The sequence below is a fragment of the Anabrus simplex genome, chromosome 7, assembly GCF_040414725.1.
Source record: "Anabrus simplex isolate iqAnaSimp1 chromosome 7, ASM4041472v1, whole genome shotgun sequence".
Taxonomy (NCBI): Eukaryota; Metazoa; Arthropoda; class Insecta; order Orthoptera; family Tettigoniidae; genus Anabrus; species Anabrus simplex.
In genome coordinates this window covers 45141364-45161484 of record NC_090271.1, presented here as the reverse complement: position 1 = coordinate 45161484, position 20121 = coordinate 45141364, and the positions used below count along the sequence as shown (strand labels likewise).

The 20121-nt window shown below is 40.2% G+C and overlaps 1 non-coding gene across 1 annotated transcript; it reads left to right on the top strand.

Annotated features, from left to right (window-relative positions):
* Window positions 1-2065: 2065 nt before the first annotated feature.
* Window positions 2066-2142, top strand: TRNAS-CGA (transfer RNA serine (anticodon CGA)). Its single transcript has one exon. It is a non-coding gene; the product is annotated as a tRNA-Ser (tRNA).
* The last annotated feature ends 17979 nt before the right edge of the window (window positions 2143-20121 follow it).

Genomic DNA, 20121 nt, shown 5'->3' with positions numbered 1-20121 from the left:
TGAGTTTCTGCGAACTACAGAACTGACTGGACCCGCGCATGTTACGGCGCAGGGTGACGTGACGCAGTTGCTGCGCGTGATGACACTGCCGACCGCAGTCTCTCTTCCGCAGTTTCCTGCAAGACTCGCGGTGATTTTGGTTGTTCATATTGCTGATAATCCATTTTTCTGACACAGGAATTCTTTTGGAAGTATCATATTAAATGTATTTTTGTCTAAAACACCATAAACTATATACTGTGTTTTGAGGAAGAATGAATGTACAATATAAAGCAATAGGATACCAATTTATTGCAGTTAAATGTTTTATCTATTGATAAATGCAAAAATAATTGTTTTGAAATGAGAAATTCCAAAAATAAACTCATGTGACAAATACAAATTATTTGTAATGGCTAAACTGAGATATAAAAATGGAAAACAACTTATTTCCATACACAAAAAGTGCGTTTTAGTGAGAAAAACAAGTAATGAATAATGTGACGAAGTCATGACGAGGGTGTATGAGAGAAGGAAGTAATTATGAGTACTTTTTTCTTTGTACAAGTTGCCTTACGTCGCACCGACACAGATAAGTCATAAACTGCGTACTGAAACTGCGATCCGACTTGCGACGATTGTCTGCCGTGAAGAATTCGACGTGAGTCACCCTGCGTCACCTCACGGAACTGCGTCTCATTTTGTGGCCGGCCTTACTGCAGCGGGAGTTGCCAAATCGTCTACTGTACTCGACGCGAAGAAAGGGTAAAGACTGAAGAGAGTGTGGAAGAAAGTGTTTCCACAACGTCTCAAGGATCACTTACAACTCGTAACTCAGCAGGTTGCAGGGTGTGAAAGACTGCTGGCTTCCAGGAAATGAGGCCGTCATGTTTTGTCCCCCAAGTGTTAACACCATTCCTTATGCATCCAGTCGCTGCTATGAATTGTGTTAAAGCATCGCTCATATCGCTCGGTTGGTGCTTGCATTTCAGTGGGCTTGGCAGATGGATGAAACAGCAACTTCCGACTCGGTGAAGAAAGTGACGGAAAACTACCTCCCGCCTCATTTCCCTGGTATGCTTCTTCAGTGACACCTAAGCCTTCGGGTTGAGTACACAATAAACATACAACGATGAATGATTTTGACTTGAAATGTCAATGACGAAGTCTTGATTAATATTTTTTAGATCGTTACACAATTGTTCTAGTCGCACTCTCTGTATATCTTTGCCGTCAGTTCAGTTCGCTCTACTTCGTGACTCGACTACAAATAAATTACACTGGGTTAGTAAATGTAGTGACCTCTGGCAGGAGGTCGGTCAACTTGGTGACACTATACTAGGGGTCACTCGTCACCTCAACCTCACAGCCAATTAAAAGTGAAAGGAACATCTCCCTTTTACAGTGTCGAAGCTGAAAGGTTGTTCACGCCTCCACTACCAGGCAACGCAGTGTATTTCACTCGAAGCATTGGCATTTTAAAATGCTGCTGTTGTTCCTTTCAGAAAGCTAGCAATTGCAAGACCGAGTGTAATGACACAATGTTTAATATCTGTCATTAGCCTTCAGAAGTGGGTTGAATACGACTTGGGTGAAAGAAAATAGGAGTAATAGTAGACTGTATTGCATTCGCAGACGACATTGTGATGTTGTCGGAGTCATTACAAGAGGCGGTTGACCAAACCGCGCAACTACAGGGACAAGCGGCTAAACCAGGTCTACAGATCTCGATCGAAAAGACAGAGTATATGTGAAATATTAAAGCAGCTCCTAGGTGGATGACAATAAAAGGAGGGACAATTCAGAAGGTGGAGAGATTTAAATACCTAGGAGAATGGATAGAAACTGGGCTGACAGAAAAAGAAGAAATGGGAGCTCGAATAAACAAAATTAATTTAGCATACAAACTAACTATGAATACAATAAGAAGAATATTTCGATTAATGCAAGATTACAATGCGGTCGTGAAAATTCAATATTCATTGACATGCCCCACAACGGGCGACGTAAACGCACTCTACAGTGTGCTAGCAGCAGTGCCAGACCTGTAGCTCAGATCCTTTCAAACAGAACAAAGATGGCCTAGGCCACCATAGCTCAATTGGTAGAGCAACCGACGCGAAATCGGGAGGTTGTGGGTTCGGATCCCACTGGTGTCCGGCTGGCCATTTTTGTTCTGTACTTAACATCTCTTCAACACGTACTAAATGTACGTAACACGACCTAATACGTTGAAAGTCTGTTTCGATTACAAGATTGAGACATTACTAGACATTGATACGCCCTGAAGCCTTATACTCAGCAGAAACTCTTAACCTAGTGTGATTACTCCTAACTGATTAAAAATATGAAACTGAATTAAAATGAAATACAATATTAAAATATTCATGAAATAAAATATTCAATCGTCGAACTATTTACTCGCACTTAGTTCTTACCTGATTACTTACACATACAATTATTGATGGGCGCCAGCTACAAATAGGTGTAACGATAATAGAATGAGAGTCTTGAATATCTCTAGAGTGTGAGGTAATAAGCATAAAACCAAACCAAACCAAACCAAACCCCATGGCACTATAGCCCTTGAAGGCCCTTGGCCTACCAGGTGACCGCTGCTCAGCCCGAAGGCCTGCAGATTACGAGGTGTCGTGTAGTCAGCACGACGAATCCTCTCGGCCGTTATTCTTGGCTTTCTAGACCGGGGTAATAAGCATACTTTGACATAACATCATATAGGTTCTGGGGAAAGGAGATTGGCGTTCGGTTTCCCCATTAAAATGTGAGGTTATGTGATCTACTTATTGAAATGAAACAATTAATTTATTTGATACTAAACAAAATATATTCATTAAATAGTGAGATTTACTGCGATAATTCAAAAGATAATATAAAAATCTGACGTTATAACCGAAGGAAACTGTAGGCATTTAATTTGAAATCCTCTTCACCGGACACTTAAAAGTTGTACAAGAAATTTATCCTTCAATGGTTCACTTAATTGTACCTTGAACACTTCGAGTGTTATTAAGATCTACTCCTTTCAGCTGGTATCAGCTGTAGGTATCTCGAACCTTATTTGGTAATGTATCCTTTTAGTTTCATAAACAATATATAGGATGGCGTGAAACTACATTCACACTTCACAATCAAATTTACAAGTAACTCACTGATAACTGGTAGTCTGCATTACGACGGCTCAGTATTCAGCTGTCACCGAACTGACACAAGAACTCGAGCGAACAGATACACGAAACACACTCCGAACATATAATTCAGTTGGTCACTGATGATGACGTATCCATATCACTGTTCCCCATTTGTCTCCTTCCAGTTAACTCCAACTGACTTCATGACAACTCTCTCCATTCATCTCCTTCCAGCCAACTGCTTCCAACCAACTGAACTATCCAACTGATTGCCGCTATGGGATACAGCCCATATATATATATAGACATAAGTTGTCACCCACACGTCATCTCTCAAAACAGCTATGATGTCATTCCCACCCAGCTACAAATGTTACATATTGTGTTGAAATAGCCGCAGGTGAACTAGGAGTTCTCTAAATATAATCTCATCGCTAAATGCATACAATGACAGAGCAATCACTCGACAGTTACTGTAACAGTATTACACCATATGTTGCAACGTCAAAAGGTTTCACAAAACATATCCATATCTGATATTAGTCAGTTAGTCTCACTCTACGTGATTTTAATGCTAAACATACATACATATACATACACAATAAATTAAATACAATAAAGCAAGCGATAATTAATTACTGTAATACATAGCTCAATCAGATTATAGAATTGAATAATAGTTACAATAATAGTAATAATAATACAGATACAATAATAATGATAGTAATACAAATATAATAATAATAATAATAATAATAATAATAATAATAATAATAATAATAATAATACAGATGAATGCTTGTAACGGGATTTGAACCGTTACACTAGTAAGAACAGGAGTACTTAAAAGATTAAAAATGGTGGAACGAAAAATGCGCATTAAGATATCGGGACCGCGAGAACAGAGGACGTACAATTTAGAAGACGAGCGAAAGCACGAACTGTATACCAAGATAGAGAAAATCTCGGACATGAGAGGAAAAGAAGTAGCGTGCCCTGAGAATGGACCAGGGAAGGTTAACACTGCAGATAATGCAGTTTCTTGTGAACAAGAAAACCAAAGTACGCTGTATCCAAGAGGTACAAATGGATCTAGAAGAAATGGGAATACAGAAACCAGAGATATACATCAGAGTGATTTTTAAATTCTAAAAAATCAGCCTTGTACAGGTTTTCAGGACAGAGCTAGTCCCGGAGCACAATCGTATGGGAATGAAAGAATATTGAACAAATAGAAGGACCAGAAGAAACGAAACTGATATGAATTAACGTGGTCCTCAGGCGGCTAAAACGAAAAGAAGGAGGAGAAGGAGAATAAGAAGAAGCATATCGGTATAACAAAATATTTCATTTATAAACACAATGCATTTTGAAAATGTAGCATATTATATATTAGTTTAGAAGTGCCTACGAGGGAAATTCGATACGTCTCTACCCCTGTAATTTGTAGCCAAAATAGTGTGATTGAGTAACCGAAATAACAGGAATCAGCTCAGCATTACCTCTCGGCTGCTCCACGGCACGGCGCCACTGTCAGTCGACAGAGATGGGTGATGTGTTCAACATGTTCACGTCGTACGAACAGTGGAGTGTTATTCGTCATTTTTTTCGTCACACCGACATAGACAGGTCTTATGGTGACGATGGGATAGGAAAGAGATAGGAGTGGGAAGGAAGTGCCCGTGGCCTTAATTAAGGTACAGTCCCACCATTTGCATGGTGTGAAAACGGGAAACCACGGAAATCCATCTTTAGGGCTGCCGGCAGTGATGTTCGAACCCACTCACTCACAGCTAAGTGACCCGAAAGGCGCAGCCACTCGCTTGGTATATTCGTTTTTCATGGAGCAAGGAGTTTCACAGGGAAATACAGCTATGCCATGTGTTATTAGAGAATAAACGCCATACAAAAGCTTTTATTTTATTTCGATATGTTTTCTTTATGGTGCACGTTTCCGTAGATTCTATAAAAACTCAAAGTCAAAAGCAAAGTCATCACCCTTGGGGTGTGGAAGGTAAAGGCAAGTACTCTCCGTAACCTAGGCACTTGGTGGGGTACAGTGGTAACTTTACGCCCGGTCGCCTTTGCCCCCAGGAATTAACTTGGTCGTAATTTTTGGTGTAGGCTGAGTGAACCTCAGAGCCGGAAGAGGAAATCTCGTTTCTTAAAATTTTCGACTTACTGACGGGGAATCGAATTCACATCCTTATGGGTGAGCCGAGCGCGTCTTTACCGCCTCCGGCAGGTAGCCACTACACGACGTCTGTGGCGATAGGAAATATCAGGGCGTTGGCTGGACAGTGTTTGGTTTGTCTTGTTATCGTTCTGTAACTTAGTTCCATATTTTAATTACCTTTTCCGACTCGTTGGCGAATGTTCAGCGTACTGGCCTTCGCTTCAGTGGGTCCCGGGTTCGATTCCAGGTCGAATTGGGTATTTTAACCTTCATTGGTTAATTCCAATAGCCCGGGGGCTGGGTGTTTGTGCTGTCCCCAACATCCCTGCAACTCACACACCACACATAACACTATCCTCCACCATAATAACACGGAGTTACCTACGCATGGAAGATGCCGCCCACCCTCATCGGAGGGCCTGCCTTACAAGGGCTGCACTCGGCTAGAAATATCCACACGAAATTAATAACATCTTGACACTTGATATGTCTTCTTCTATATAAGTAACTGGTAAGATGACAATTAGAGTATACAATAGTTCCAGTGTATGGGACCTTCACCAGGATTACTTGTTTCGAGAACTGGAAAAGGAAGACAGTATGGTTTGTAAAGGTAGATTTCCGAAAGGACTGGTGTTAGAAGAGGAGCTGTTTGACAAACAGTAAGCGATACGTTCCAAGGTATCAGTGAAGGAATGACTGGAATGACATTACTAAGCTCGAATGGAGTATTTAAAAGTATGAAAAAGAATAATATGAAGATGAAGTTGAAATTCTAGAGGGTCGAGCTCGATAGTTGTAGTCACATAAGTGCGGCCGGTATCCAGTATTCGGGAGATAGTGGGTTCAAACCCCACTGTCCGCAGCCCTGAAGATGGTTTTCCATGGTTTCCCATTTTCACGCCAGGAAAATGCTGGGGTTGTATCTTAATTGAGGCCACGGCTGCTTCCTTCCCACTCCTAGCCGTGTCCTGCCCCATCGTCGCGATAAGACCTATCTGTGACGGTGCGACGTAAAGCAACTTGTAAAAAAAAAAAAAAAAAAAGAATCTAGATATCAAACTCTGCAAATATTCGTTTATAGAAAGAAGAGTTAAGGATTGGAATAATTTACGATAGGCGAAGTCCTATACATTTTCAACTCCCTTAAAATATTTTAAGAAAAGTCTAGGTAAAGAAGTGATAGACCTGACCGACTTCAGGGCGAAATGGAAATCAGTGGTGACTGAGTTAATTTGACATTTGCTTGTGTGCTTAATCAGTCACTGGAGTAAGTTGATACAAGTGTAATGGACTAGTATAACTTGGAAATAATTATCTCTAATTGTCTGTTTTATGATCTGTCTTGTGTAACAAAATAAGTGAGTTTATGTCACGATATGTCTGCTGTATGTTTATTAATAAGACTTTATTTAATGCAATAACACGTAATTAAAAATATACGTAAGTCACGTCAACTATTTTTTTTTTTCTCGCGAACAGGAGACAACACGGAAAATCTAAGATATGCATTTGGAAACGTACGGTATGTACTTGTGTATTATGCCACTAGATGGTGTGTGTAAACAACAGTGTGGGTCTAAGCAAGCCCCCAAGTTCAGTGTGTGAGTGAGAGCGTCACAAAATGGAAGTCAACAAGCAGGAGCAACTATCGTATATTAAAATGGCAGTTCTCCCCGACAGAAATGCACGCCAATGTCAAGAAACCATTACGTGGACAACGGTATGCTAACAAAGAGAACATCGTAACAGCATTTCGGAGAGAGGGGTCACACGTTTGCGATACACAGGCAGCGAATTGTATTCAGCGCCTGCCCCACCGCTGGCAACGCACAGACAAATTATTTCGAAGGTCTGTAACCAGTGGAGACCTGTTCTTTATACGTAGTCTTGTATATTTGTTGTCTATACCATAATAAAACAATGTGTACCAATAGCCTGTGTCCTGTCACTTTCCTACGAGAATATCCTGAAGTCAGAATTTGTCTTCAGGCACTATGCATAAGTACATGCCCTATGTTTCCAAATGCTTATCTTACATTTTCCGTGTTATCTCCTGTTCGCGAGAAAAAAAATAGTTGCCATGACTTATGACTTATTATTACCTGTAAATATGATGTATAAATCCGATGTAATGTTGTGCATCACAGGGTAATAGTCCAGAAAAACGCACCTTTTTCTCTAGAATTTTCTATCCGTTTGTACATAGGTTATTGGAGACCCGAGTAGATACGAGAAAACATGTTGTGCCATACTTTTCTAGAAGCCTGGCCAGGCAAGGTATATAAAGAGACGGTCTTGCGGATGAGTGCAAGTCGTTAGCCGAGTGTGTGAACTCATGTTGTGATTTTGTCGTGTTGGTAGTTGGTTGACAGGCTAATGTGGCAGTTTTCTTCTTCTTCTTCTTCTTCTTCTTCTTCTTCTTCTTCTTCTTCTTCTTCGAGTCAAGTGTTTTGTTCAAGATGGCAGTGTTTGTATGTAATGTGTATATAATTTGTAAATAAAAGAGCGTACACAAGTGACAGTATATCCTGTGTGGGTCTTTGTGAGTACGATCAAGTATCGAACATTTTGTTATCGAAACCCCCGTTATATGACAGAAATATTTTAAAATAACATTCCATGAGATTACTACATTAAAATGTTTTGTGTTAACACGTACTATAAAATGGTAAATTCGCAGAACGGCTAATTCCAAAGTAAATGAAATTTAAATTCACTGCGGATTTACTCCAAGGTAAGTAGAAGGTTTATTATGCACTATAAACATTTTGTTCTCTGATGTTAAAAGTTGTAAAGTGTGCAATGGATCTCTTTGGTGGTAGCATCAAGAGACTTTAGTATTTACACTGTTTCTGTCTTTAAAGGACAGGCTTCTTTAAGGGGAGTACATCTAAAATATTTGTAACGATTTTCGAGTAGTAATACTCGTGGCCCGAAAAGCCTCCATGGCTCAGGCGGCAGCGCGCCGGCCCTTCCACGCTGGTTCCGTGGTTCAGATCCCGGTCACTCCATGTGAGATTTGTACTGGACAAAGTGGAGGCGGGGCAGGTTTAAAGGGAGTACTTCTAAAATATTTGTAACGATTTTAAACTAGTAATACATGTGGCCCGAAAAGCCTCCATGGCTCAGGCGGCAGCGCGTCGGCCTCTCACCGCTGGGTCCCTTGGTTCAAATGCCGGTCACTCCATGTGAGATTTGTGCTGGACAAAGCGGAGGCGAGGTAGGTTTTTCTCCGGGTATTCCTGTTTTCCCTGTCATTTATCATTCCAGCAACGCTCTCCACTATCATTTCATTTCATCTGTCAGTCACTAATCATTGCCCCAGAGGAGTGCGACAGGCTTCGGCAGCCGGCAATATTCCTATCCTCGCCGCAAGATGGGGCTTCATTCAGTCCATCCCTGACCCGATCACTGACTGGAAAACAGGTTGTAGGTTTTCATTTTCAAAAGGAAATTGAATGTGCATTACTTCGTATTCCTGCATTGGAATATATTCAAGGTTTATTTTTCTTTACAAATTCGCATCGGAAAATGGACCCAACGGAAACTATTCTGATGGACTGCATATCCGTATGTGGCTGGGAGGCGTGACCAGTCTTAAGGAGAATAATGGATAGGAAGAGCATTGTGAGATACGAAGTTTTGACGTTATGAATATCTCCGATAAAGGGTCTGTGAATAGGCTCTATTCTTCTTCAGAGGTGAAGATGCCGTTAGCTAAACGGTGCGTCTCAACTTCGTGTCGTCAAGGTGGGCGATGATTTAACCGTTAAAGTGAACTAGGGTCCAGGAAGTCACCGTATTCTTTTGGAGGAAGTTACAAATGTCTCTCTCTCCCAGATTTTAATCCTATTTCCTCTTTGTATCTTTATTTCCAGAGACATCCGGGCAATTGTTATCTTTATGCACGTGCCCGGAGGGTTGACAAGCCAGCAGCTGAATGATGTCCATAAGAATCAATTATTTTAGTTTACATAAGAAAAGAGTTAATGTTACGAACCCTTTTGGCGCCAAATTTGAGAACGGGGTGTTCTAAATTGTCTTACCTTTCTTTTCTACTTCAAAAGGAGGAGTCGCGAACCTTGTTCTAGTTCTATTGATAGACTAACGGGATCGCGCACACGCGTGACACGCCGGAAGCTGACAAGAAGTTGCAGACAGACACAACCGGAAGCTGTCCAGATGGCGGTGCAATACGAGACGGTGCGACTCGCGAATTCCGACCGACTTCCTGCCACCGGGCGAACTCTGGAAGATAGGACGAGATGGTGAGCCGGTTTCTTACACCTGGTCATACCAAGACAACCCTCTTGTCATTATCTGGTTCTTCTAAAGAAAGGCCACCCATCCATTGTGACTGGCTGGCCGGTTGTTCCACCTCTTGGATTGTTGCATGTGGTTATGTTCTATGTCCAAGAAGTGGGAGATGGACTTCCTGGCCTTGGGGCGGAAATTAGTTAGAGGCGCAATGTCTTTTAAATTCATTTTTAATTAATTATTAAATTGATTTTCTAATATCCCTCTCTTCCAAACACATGGATGAATTCATGTTGCGTTTAAAACAGTTGATTCCAAACTATTGCTGTTCCCTCCCCCCGCCCTACCGCCACTTTCCTCGTAAGCTCTGTAAATCTCGCAGCTCCCCTCCCCACAGCGATATTACAATTAGAGTTCTTGAGAAACATTTATATTCAGAATAAAGTAGAATAAATTTGATTTCAAGGTTCACAACAGTATGGAAACTAATTTTATCACAGGTAGGATGTGTGCCTGAATTATAATGTAAACTGAAATACACATAAATAATGGCTCGCCAACAAACTGTCAATATCCAGCTGCTGCTTCAGTTCCAAAGTGCCTTGAAAATAAGTAAATAAGTAAATAAGTAAATTAATTCAACTCACACTAATTTACCTGATTTTTTAAAAAACATTTTATCTCTAAGGGAACCGGAAAGTGCGATATTCTGAAAAATGTCAATTTTTAGTTTTTGGCTTAAAAAATCTCCAAATTTTCCTGAAGAATTTGATGTATCAATTATTGTGCTGAATTGATATTTGAGACAATAAAATTAGGTATAAACATAACTCTGCTCGCTGAATATCATTGTAGATGGCAGCTACCATTCAAACATTCCTTTTAGATTTTCAGTGTCATATTATTTTGAAATTTTGTGTTCCTTTTCCCAATAAATTTTCATATCAATGTATTTGACAATTGGTAGTCTCTTAGACACTATATAAATCTGCTTGTGGAAGTAAATGTAATCATATATCTTGATTAGTTCATGGAAGCCAGCTTGAAGAGCATTGAAAATTTTATAGAAAATTTCAGTTTTCAACTAGGGTACAAAAAGGTAATTTCTCAACGCCTGTAAACAATACCTCAATACTTCTACTTCAGCAGCTCAGAAGAGGTTTAAATATTACGTATTCAAAGTTTCTTGGGTCTGGTATGAGTATTTTCTCACAAAAAAGGTACATCATTTAAGGGAATTTTTAACAATATTTGTAAAAAGTTTTATATAATGCTCTTTCCGACACAAAGTATTAAACTTAGAAGCTTCATATTCTATCCAAATAATTATTAATGTATTCTGAATATATAAAAAGAACATTCGAGGAAATACTTCTTTTCGTTTCCGAGATATGTAACTGAAAATCGGAAGTTATATTTTACTACTGTTTCACACTTTCCGGTTCCCTTAAGAAATAATAATGTTATTGAGTTTTCCGTCCCACTAACTACTTCTACGGAGTTCGAAGACGCTGAGGTGCCGGAACATTGCCCCTCAGTCTTTTTACATGCCTGTAAATATACCAACACGTACTTGAATACCTTCAAGTACCACCGGACTGAGCCAGGATCGAACATGCTAAGTTGGATTCAGAAAGCCTGCGCTCATTTCGGCGCTTTAATAATTAATGGAATGTATTCTTCAGTTCAATTTGGACGCCCGATGAAAAAGATCGACAGATCACATGTTTTTACTCCTGAATAAATTGTAATTTTTTCGCATCTTCCCATGAGACACGCCCTCCAGTTCGAGAACCACTTTTATTAAGATTAACAAGTTATAGTTTTAAGAGATACGTTAGCAGTGCTCGTAATTACAAACTGTAATATTATATTAATTACAGTCGTCATTGTCAGACATTTCCATTTAACTCCAAAATTCTGGATTAATGTTGAGCCAGGCTGAGTGGCCCAGACGGTTGAGGCGCTGGCCTTCTGACCCCAACTTGGTAGGTTCGATCTAGTTCAGGCCGGTGGTATTTGAAGATTCTCAAATACGTCAGCCTCGTGTCGGTAGATTTACTGGCACGTAAAAAAGTCCTACGGGACTGAACTTTGGCACCTCGGCGTCTCCAAATACCGTTAATAAAAGCTAGTTAGAGGGACGTAAAGCAAGTAACATTATTATTACTCGATCTTTCTTTCTTTCTTTCTTTCTTTCTTTCTTTCTTTCTTTCTTTCTTTCTTTCTTTCTTAATCTGTTTACCCTCCAGGGACGGTTTTTCCCTCGGAGTCAGCTAGGGATCCCACCTCTGCAGCCTAAAGGACAGTGTCCTGGAGCGTGAGACTTTTGGTCGAGGGGATACAATTGGGAAATAGGACCATTACCTCGCCTCGGCGGCCTCACCTGCTATGCTGAACAGGGGCGTTGTGGAGGGATGGGAATATTGGAAGAGACAAGCAAGGAAGAGGGAAGGAAGCGGTCGTGGCCTAAAGTTAGGTACCATCCCACCATTCGCCTCGAGAACAAGCGGGGAACCACGAAAAACCACTTCGAGGATGGCTGAGGTGGGAATCGAACCCGCCTCTACTCAGTTGACTTCCCTAAGCAGAGTGGACCCTGTTCCAGCCGTCGTACCACTTTTCAAATTTCGTGGCAGAGCCGGGAATCGAACCCGGGCCTCCGGGGATGGCAGCTAGTCACACTAAACCTACTCCACAGAGGCGGACGTTATTATTATTATTATTATTATTATTATTATTATTATTATTATTATTATTATTATTAATAATAATGTTTGTACCGGTATCTGAAGAGATTCTTCTAACAAGTAACGAAGGTTGCAGAGAAGTCTGCAGACCACTGTGGGAGGGGGGTGTTATAATACAGCCACGGTATCCCCTGTGTGTCGTCAGAGGCGATTGAAAGTTGGACAATGTGCTCTGAACTGGGAGAGTGCGATGGCGACCACGTTTTACCTAGCTGCTTCTACTTACTCCTGGTCTTACTTTTCGTGGTCAACTTGTTATTTTCCGTCCCCGAATGTGTTAGGTTGCGAGACCCAGGGAGACTTCCATTTTCACGCCGTTTTTGGTCTTTGCTTTTCTTTTGCAGATACGTTCAGTTTCCCTAGTGTCGGATCTCTTCAATTTTTCCCTCTGATTAATGTTAGTAGAGGAGGGTTGTCCGGATCTATTTCCTCTTAAATCAATTAATGGTTCATGGCGTGGGTTACTGTAGTCACGTCCTAGTTTGTGAACCGTGGGCAACGGCTGAGTGGCCTGGTAAGTGTTCCTGAGAGTCGGGATACCAGTTGCTATGGAATGGGAGTGGGCATCTCGGACATATTCTGAGTCATGGCCCTCCTTGTGCTCAGACAATCCACCTGTGGTCCCTAACCCGTTAGAGGAGAGATCCTCACTTGTACTGTGTGAAAGTAGGGTAGGATCCTGCTTCACGAATTTACCGAGCTCAGAAAATTTTAAGCTGTACGCATAAACCGGCTTCCGTGGTGGGGTCATGTGAGACGAATGGAGGAAGATAGGTTACTTAGGAGAATAATGGACTCTGTCATGGAGGGTAAGAGAAGTAGAGATAGACGAAGATGACGATGGTTACACTCAGTTTCTAACGATTGAAGGTATAGAACTAAATGAGACCACAGCACAGGTTGCAAATAGAGGATTGTGGCGACGTTTAGTAAATTTCAGAGGCTTGCAGACTGAACGTTGAAGGCATAACGGTCTATAATGATGATGTATATATGTTAAAACAAATATCACCGCCACCAACCAACGCGTCGACAAATTTGTCATATCTATGTCAGCTCTTTTCCGAGGAAAATCTTGTGAAAGTGTGTCCAAACTTGGATGCAGTTCATCTAACTGCTCAGGGGAAGGCTTTATCTCTGTTTTGAGGGATGAAAGGACTTATCTGGGTTCATCGATGACTGAGGAACGGATGGTGGCTTTTGGCACTCATCAAGATTAAAGAAGGGTTGATACTGAAAATGAAATTTGACGACTCGGTAGATCATTTTGTTTGTCGTAAAACTTCTTCCTGGCGCAAACCCTATTTGGAGGGATATATTCACTATTTTATGTTCCTGTGGTGGTTGGTGTCGGCCCCACGGTGTAGACGTAGCGTGCCTGCCTCTTACCCGGAGGCCCCCCGATCGATTCCCGGCCAGGTCAGGGATATTTACCTGGATCTGAGGGCTCTGTGGATGTCCATTCAGCTTATGTGATTACAACCGAGCAGTGATCTGACAATTAGATAGCGGTCCTGGTCTAGAAAGCCAAGAATAATGTCCGAGAGCATTCATTGTGCTGTCCAAACGACATCTCGTAATCTGCAGGCTTTTGGACTGAGAACCCCTCTTCGCCATGATGTTTGGTTTGTAGTGGTTGGTAGTGTTGTTTGCGGATGAAGAGAAATGTGTGGAGACGAACACAAATACCGTACATAGTCCATGAGGCGGAGGTATTAACCATGCACAGTTCAAACCCCGGCCCGACCGGGAATCCTTGGATGACCCCGAACCGAAGGGCCATGCAGTCAACGAGTAGGAATTTTTCTTAAAATAATGCATATTAAAACGAAATGATAGTGATTCATTTTCAAACACATTTGATAAGGGGTGGCAGGAGTGTTTGGCCTAGGGACGCGGAAGAGGTAAACATGGGGCTACATCCCCAGTTGCTTCCAGTTTCTAACTCAACTCTGAAGTATAAGGTTTTATAACATCCCAGACCACTACTGTTCATTGACAACACAAATTTTCTCGCATTTAATGCATATTTATGACTTATACATGCATTGGTGTTATGATTTCTAAATTGTGGGGATGGCAGAACAAGAAACTCACGAGTATTCAAACCGAATTATATTTATCGCAGTTTCCAACGCTTTGCATTTTCAGGATAGCCTATATAATGTCCTCAGGCTATTACAACCGGATGCAGCCCTTCTACGGCTTACCCTCCGATGAAGGTGAGGGATGTGTGTAGAGTGAAATAAACTGCGTATTATCGGAGTGGAAGATGTTGTTGGGTGTGGAATGTTAATATTAATAATAATGTTAATAAAATAGTTATTGTTTTAACGCCCCCTTAAGTATTTCTGAAGGCTTTCGGAGACGCCGAGCTGCCAGAATTTAGTCCCGCAGGAGTTCTTTTACGTGCCAGTAAATCTACGGACACGAGGCTGACGTATTTCAGGAACTTGAAATACAATTGGACTGCGCCAGGATCGAACCTGCGAAGTTGGGGTTTGAAGGCCAGTGCCTCAACCGTCTAAGCCACTCAGCCCGGCTTAGTAGCAATGTTAGGGACAGCACAAAAGCTTAGTCGCTAAGCGAAGGAAAGTAAGGGATGACAATAAAAATTCCGCGACTGGATTTCCACCTAGCCGAATCACTCCTTACCGTATAATGAAGAAATGTAATAATAAGGGCTCGGAAGTTGAGGAAAAATCCTTTTTCTTCTCGAGTGTCAGAAGACGAAGCACAACATAATGTAAGTTATGTTGATTCTGTGTCATTGTAGGCCACAAAATATTGGGTTTTATTTGTCTTCTTTTGCTTTTATCCGGCGGTTTTTGGCTTATTGTTCCTTTTTAGCTTTTTTAAGTCTTAACGCTTTTCTTTCAACTTCGCCTTCTTTCGACTATATTCTTACTGTCCATTCTCAATTCAAATCATCATTAGTTCATCCATCACCTCTTAAGCATCTTTTCTCTAGTAAATAAACATATGTTCGCCTCTGTGGTGTAGTGGTTAGTGTGATTATTTGCCAACCCCGGAGGCCCGGGTTCGATTCCCACCTCAGCCATCCTCGAAGTGGTTTCCCGTGCTTTACCACTTCTCCTCCACTGACATGCCGGGATTGTTCCTAACTTAAAGCCACGGCCGCTTCCTTCCCTCTTCCTTTTATATCCCTTCCAATCTTCCCATTCCCCCACAACGCCCCTGTTCAGCATAGCAGGCGAGGCCGCCTAGGCGAGATACTGGTCATTCTCCCCAGTTGAATCCCCGACCCCATATCTCACACTCCAGGACACTGGCCTTGAGGCGATAGAAGTGGGATCCCTCGCTGAGTCCGAGGGAGAATCCAATCCTGGAGGGTAAACAGATTCAGAAATCTATATATATAAAATAACTTGTCCTGACTGACTGACTGACTGACTGACTGACTGACTGACTGACTGAGTGATTCATCATCGCCGAGCCAAAACTACTGGACATAAAGAAATGAAATTTTGGGGATATATTCATATTAAGATGTAGGTGCTCGCTAAGAGAGGATTTTTGGATATTTCGTCGCTAAGGGGGTGAAAAGGGGGGTGAAATGTTAAAATTAGTGTATCTATATCTCAAAACTCTAAAAGTTTACAGATGTAAAAATTGGTATTTAGAATCTTCTTTAAACGTAAGGAAACACGTTTTTTTTTGTTTTCAGAAAATTCCAATAGGAGGGGTGAAAAAGGGTGAAAATGATGAAAAATGGGTTGAAAGCCTTTAATCAGGATACCGGTACTTATATCTCAGAAACTGAAGATATTACAGACCTGAAAATTGGTACTTTTGATCTCCTTTAAAAATTAAGAAACTCTAAGAAGATGTGTTGTCGCCGGTAGCACGAACGGATACCGGATGCGACTATTTAGCAGGCTAGAGTCTCGTTCGTTATCGGAATTAACCAGACAAATCGCTCCACCAACTAAGAACGGCCATGCACCACCACCCACCGAATCAAGAAAGAGCTCTCAATCTGTCAATCCTTCCGGTGTCCGGGCCTGGTGAGGTTTCCCGTGTTGAGTCAAATTAAGCCGCACGTATTTTTTTGTTTTTGGAAAATCCAATTAATGCGATGGTGAAAAGGGGGTGAATTTTTAAAATGAGTGAATCTATATCTCCAAACTTTTAAAGTTTGCAGATGTAAAAATTGGTATTTAGAATCTTCATTAAAAATAAAGAAACACGTATTTTTTTGTTTTCGGAAAATCGCAATAGGAGGAGTGAAAAGGGTGAAAAAGGGGTTGAATGCCTTTAATGAGGCTACTTATATCTAAGAAACTGAAGATATTACAGATCTGAAAATTTGTGTTTGGGATCTCCTTTAAAAATAAAGAAACACGAATTTTTTTGTTTGTGGAAAATCCAATTAAGGGGGGTGAAAAGGGGGGTAATATTTTAAAATGAGTGTATCTATATCTCAAAACTTTTGAAGGTTATAGATGTTAAAATTGGTATTTAGAATCTCCTTTAAAAATAAAGAAACACGTATATTTTGTTTTCGGAAAATCCTAATAGGAAGGGTGGAAAAGGTTGAAAAATGGGTCGAATGCATTTCATGAGTCAGTACTTATATTTCAGAACCTGAAGATATTACAGACCTGAAAATTGGTGTTTGGGATCTTCTTTAAAAATAAAGAAACACGTATTTTTTTGTTTGTGGAAAATCCAATTAATAGGAGGGGGTAAAATGGGGGTGAATTTTTAAAATGAGTGTATCTATATCTCAAAACTTTTAAAGTTTATAGATGTAAAAATTGGTATTTAGAATCTCCTTTAATAATAAAGAAACACATATTATTTTGTTTTCGGAAAATCCCAATAGGAAGGGTGCAAAAGGGTGAATAATGGGTTGAATGCCTTTATTGAGACTACTTATATTTTAGAACCTGCAGATATTACAGACCTGAACATTTGTATTTTGGATCTACTTTAAAAGTAAAGAAACACGTATTTTTTTGGTTTTTTTGAAAATCCAAATAATGGGGGGGGGGGTGAAAATGGGGGTGAATTTTTAAAATGAGTGTGTCTACAACTTAAAACTTTAAAATTTAGAGATGTAAAAATTGGTAGTTAGAATATCCTCTAAAAATAAAGGACCACGTATTTTTTTGTTTCCTGTAAATCCTAATAGGAGGAGTGTAAAAGGGTGAAAAATGGGTTGAATGCCTTTAATGAGGATACATATATCTCAGAAACGAAGGATATTACAGGACTGAAAATTTGTATATGGGATCTCCTTTAAAAATAAAGAAACGCGTTTTTTAGTTTTTGGAAAAATGGCGGTTAAACAGGAGTGACAAATTGGGGTGAATTTTTTGAAAGACTATATCTACAGATTATCTTGGAAACGTAAAATGTTACAGACGTAAAAAGTGGGTGTTTGGAATCTCCTGTAAATGTAAAGAAACAGAGGTGATTTGTTTTTGGAAACTCCACTTAAGGGGAACTCAAAAGGGGTGAAATTTTAAAATGAGAATTTTTACAGTATATCTAAAAAAACTTAACATGTTACAGAAGTGAAAAATGGTATTTTTTATCTCTATTAAACATAAAGAAACGTGTATTTTTAGTTTACGGAAATACCACTTGGGTGGAGGGGGGTTAAAGTGACTGAAAATGGTGTTGAATTCTTTTAATTAGGCTACTGATATCTCAAAAATGAAGATGTTACAGACGTGAAATTTGATATTTGCAATCTGGTTTAAAAGTAAAGAAACACTTATTCTCAGAAAATCCAATGAAGGGTTGGGGGGGGGGGGGGTGAAAGAATTGAAAAATTAATTGACTTAATTGTATGAGAATACATACATCTAATAAAAACTAAAGTTGTTACAGACGTGAAAATTCGTATTTGGATCGCCTTTAAAAACAAAGAAAAACGCGTTTTGGGAGGAAACCATCTTGGAGGGCGGGAGTGTAAAGGAGTTGAATTCCTTTCATGGGGACACACAAATCAAAAACTGAAGAAGTTAGAGTCGTGATAATTGGTATTTAGAGGATCCTTTACTATTAAAGAAACAAGTATTTTTTGCGGGAAAATTCACTTAGGGGGGGGGGGGGAGGAGGGGAGTAGTGCGAAATGAAGTGAAGAAAGTAAATTATTTTTATGGGGATACTTATATCTCAAAACTGAAGGTAATAGACGTGAACATTGGTGTTTGGAATCTCCCTTAAACATATAGAAACAAGCCTTCTTTTAATTTTTTTGGTGGGGGGGGGGGGGTAAATAAACTTAACGGCGGTAGGGTGTAGAAGGAGGTGAGACCAATTGATTTTACTGTTATTAATGTACTTATAAGGATCCTCCGTTGCTCAGGCAGCAGCGCGCCGGTCTCTCACAACTCGGTTCCGTGGTTCAAATCCCGGTCACTCCATGTGACATTCGTGCTGGACAAAACGGAGGTGGGACAGGTTTTTCTCCGGATACTCCGGTTTTTTCCCTGTCATCAGCCATTCCAGCAACACATAATAATAATAATAATAATAATAATAATAATAATAATAATAATAATAATAATAATAATAATAATAATAATGTTCCGGACCGTCATCAAATGTGCGGACCGCGCTGGAAACGGCTACTGGACGGGTAATGACTAAGAATGCAGTCCGGCCGCCGGTTCAGTGCCGCCAAGGCACCCATTATAACACCACGCCGGATCTCCTGAAGGATTTTATCCATATTAAAAATGATTATAGGAAAGATGGCAAAGATTTACGTACACAACTGACCGGGAAGAATACCTGAGCCTAGCCCGGGAAGTACGAACTCGATTGCTGGAAAGGAAGATTGAAAAATGGGAGGAAACGTGCCGTAAAATAAGAGAAAACGAGTCAGATCGGGAATTTTGGTGGATTCTCGCAGAAAACGAGTCAGAGATCGCGAATTTCGGCGGATTATATATCTAAAACAATAAGCATTCAATTATAAATTTCAGTATAATACCGTAGCGAAGCACGGGTATCTTGCTAGTAAATAAATAAATTTGAACTGTATCTGACAAGAGAGAACATGAAATTATAATGAAATGAAATGAAAACATAAAACTCGTGCTTGAAAAGCCAGTGGTATCAAATTATGTGCAAGATACCGTGAGTGAAATATTGAAAGGAGAAAATTTTGATGTGAGTATTTTTGAAAAGAGACAGAGTCTTTGCTTCAAGATTGAACCCTAAACATCCGTGGATCTGGAGAGCAGATGTTTTCGATGTTTTGCAACGTACTTTCTAAAAACCGCCGATCATTTACATCTAAGAACCGGAGATGGCTATTGTGATACACTGCAAAGCCAACTTTCGTAAGGTTTCCTAATTCCAACTTCAGTATCCCTAGTGTGGTGAAGCCAAATATGATTCCAGTTATCCTGACTGATTCATCATCGCCGAGCCAAACCTACTGGACATAAAGAAATGAAATCTTGTAGATACATTCATATTAAGATGTAGGTGCTCACTAAGAGAGGATTTTTGGATATTCCGTCGCTAACGGGGTGAAAAGGGGGTTGAAATTTTAAAATGAGTGCATCTATATCTCAAAATCTCAAACCTTTAAAAGTTTACAGATGTAAAAATTGGTATTTAGGATCTTCTTTAAAAATAAGGAAACACGTATTTTTTTGTTTTCAGAAAATCCCAATAGGAGGGGTGAAAAACGGTGAAAAAGGGGTTGAATGCCTTTAATCAGGATACCGGTACTTATATCTCAGAAACTGAAGATATTACAGACCTGAAAATTGGTACACTTGATCTTTTTTAAAAATAAAGAAACACGTATTTTTTT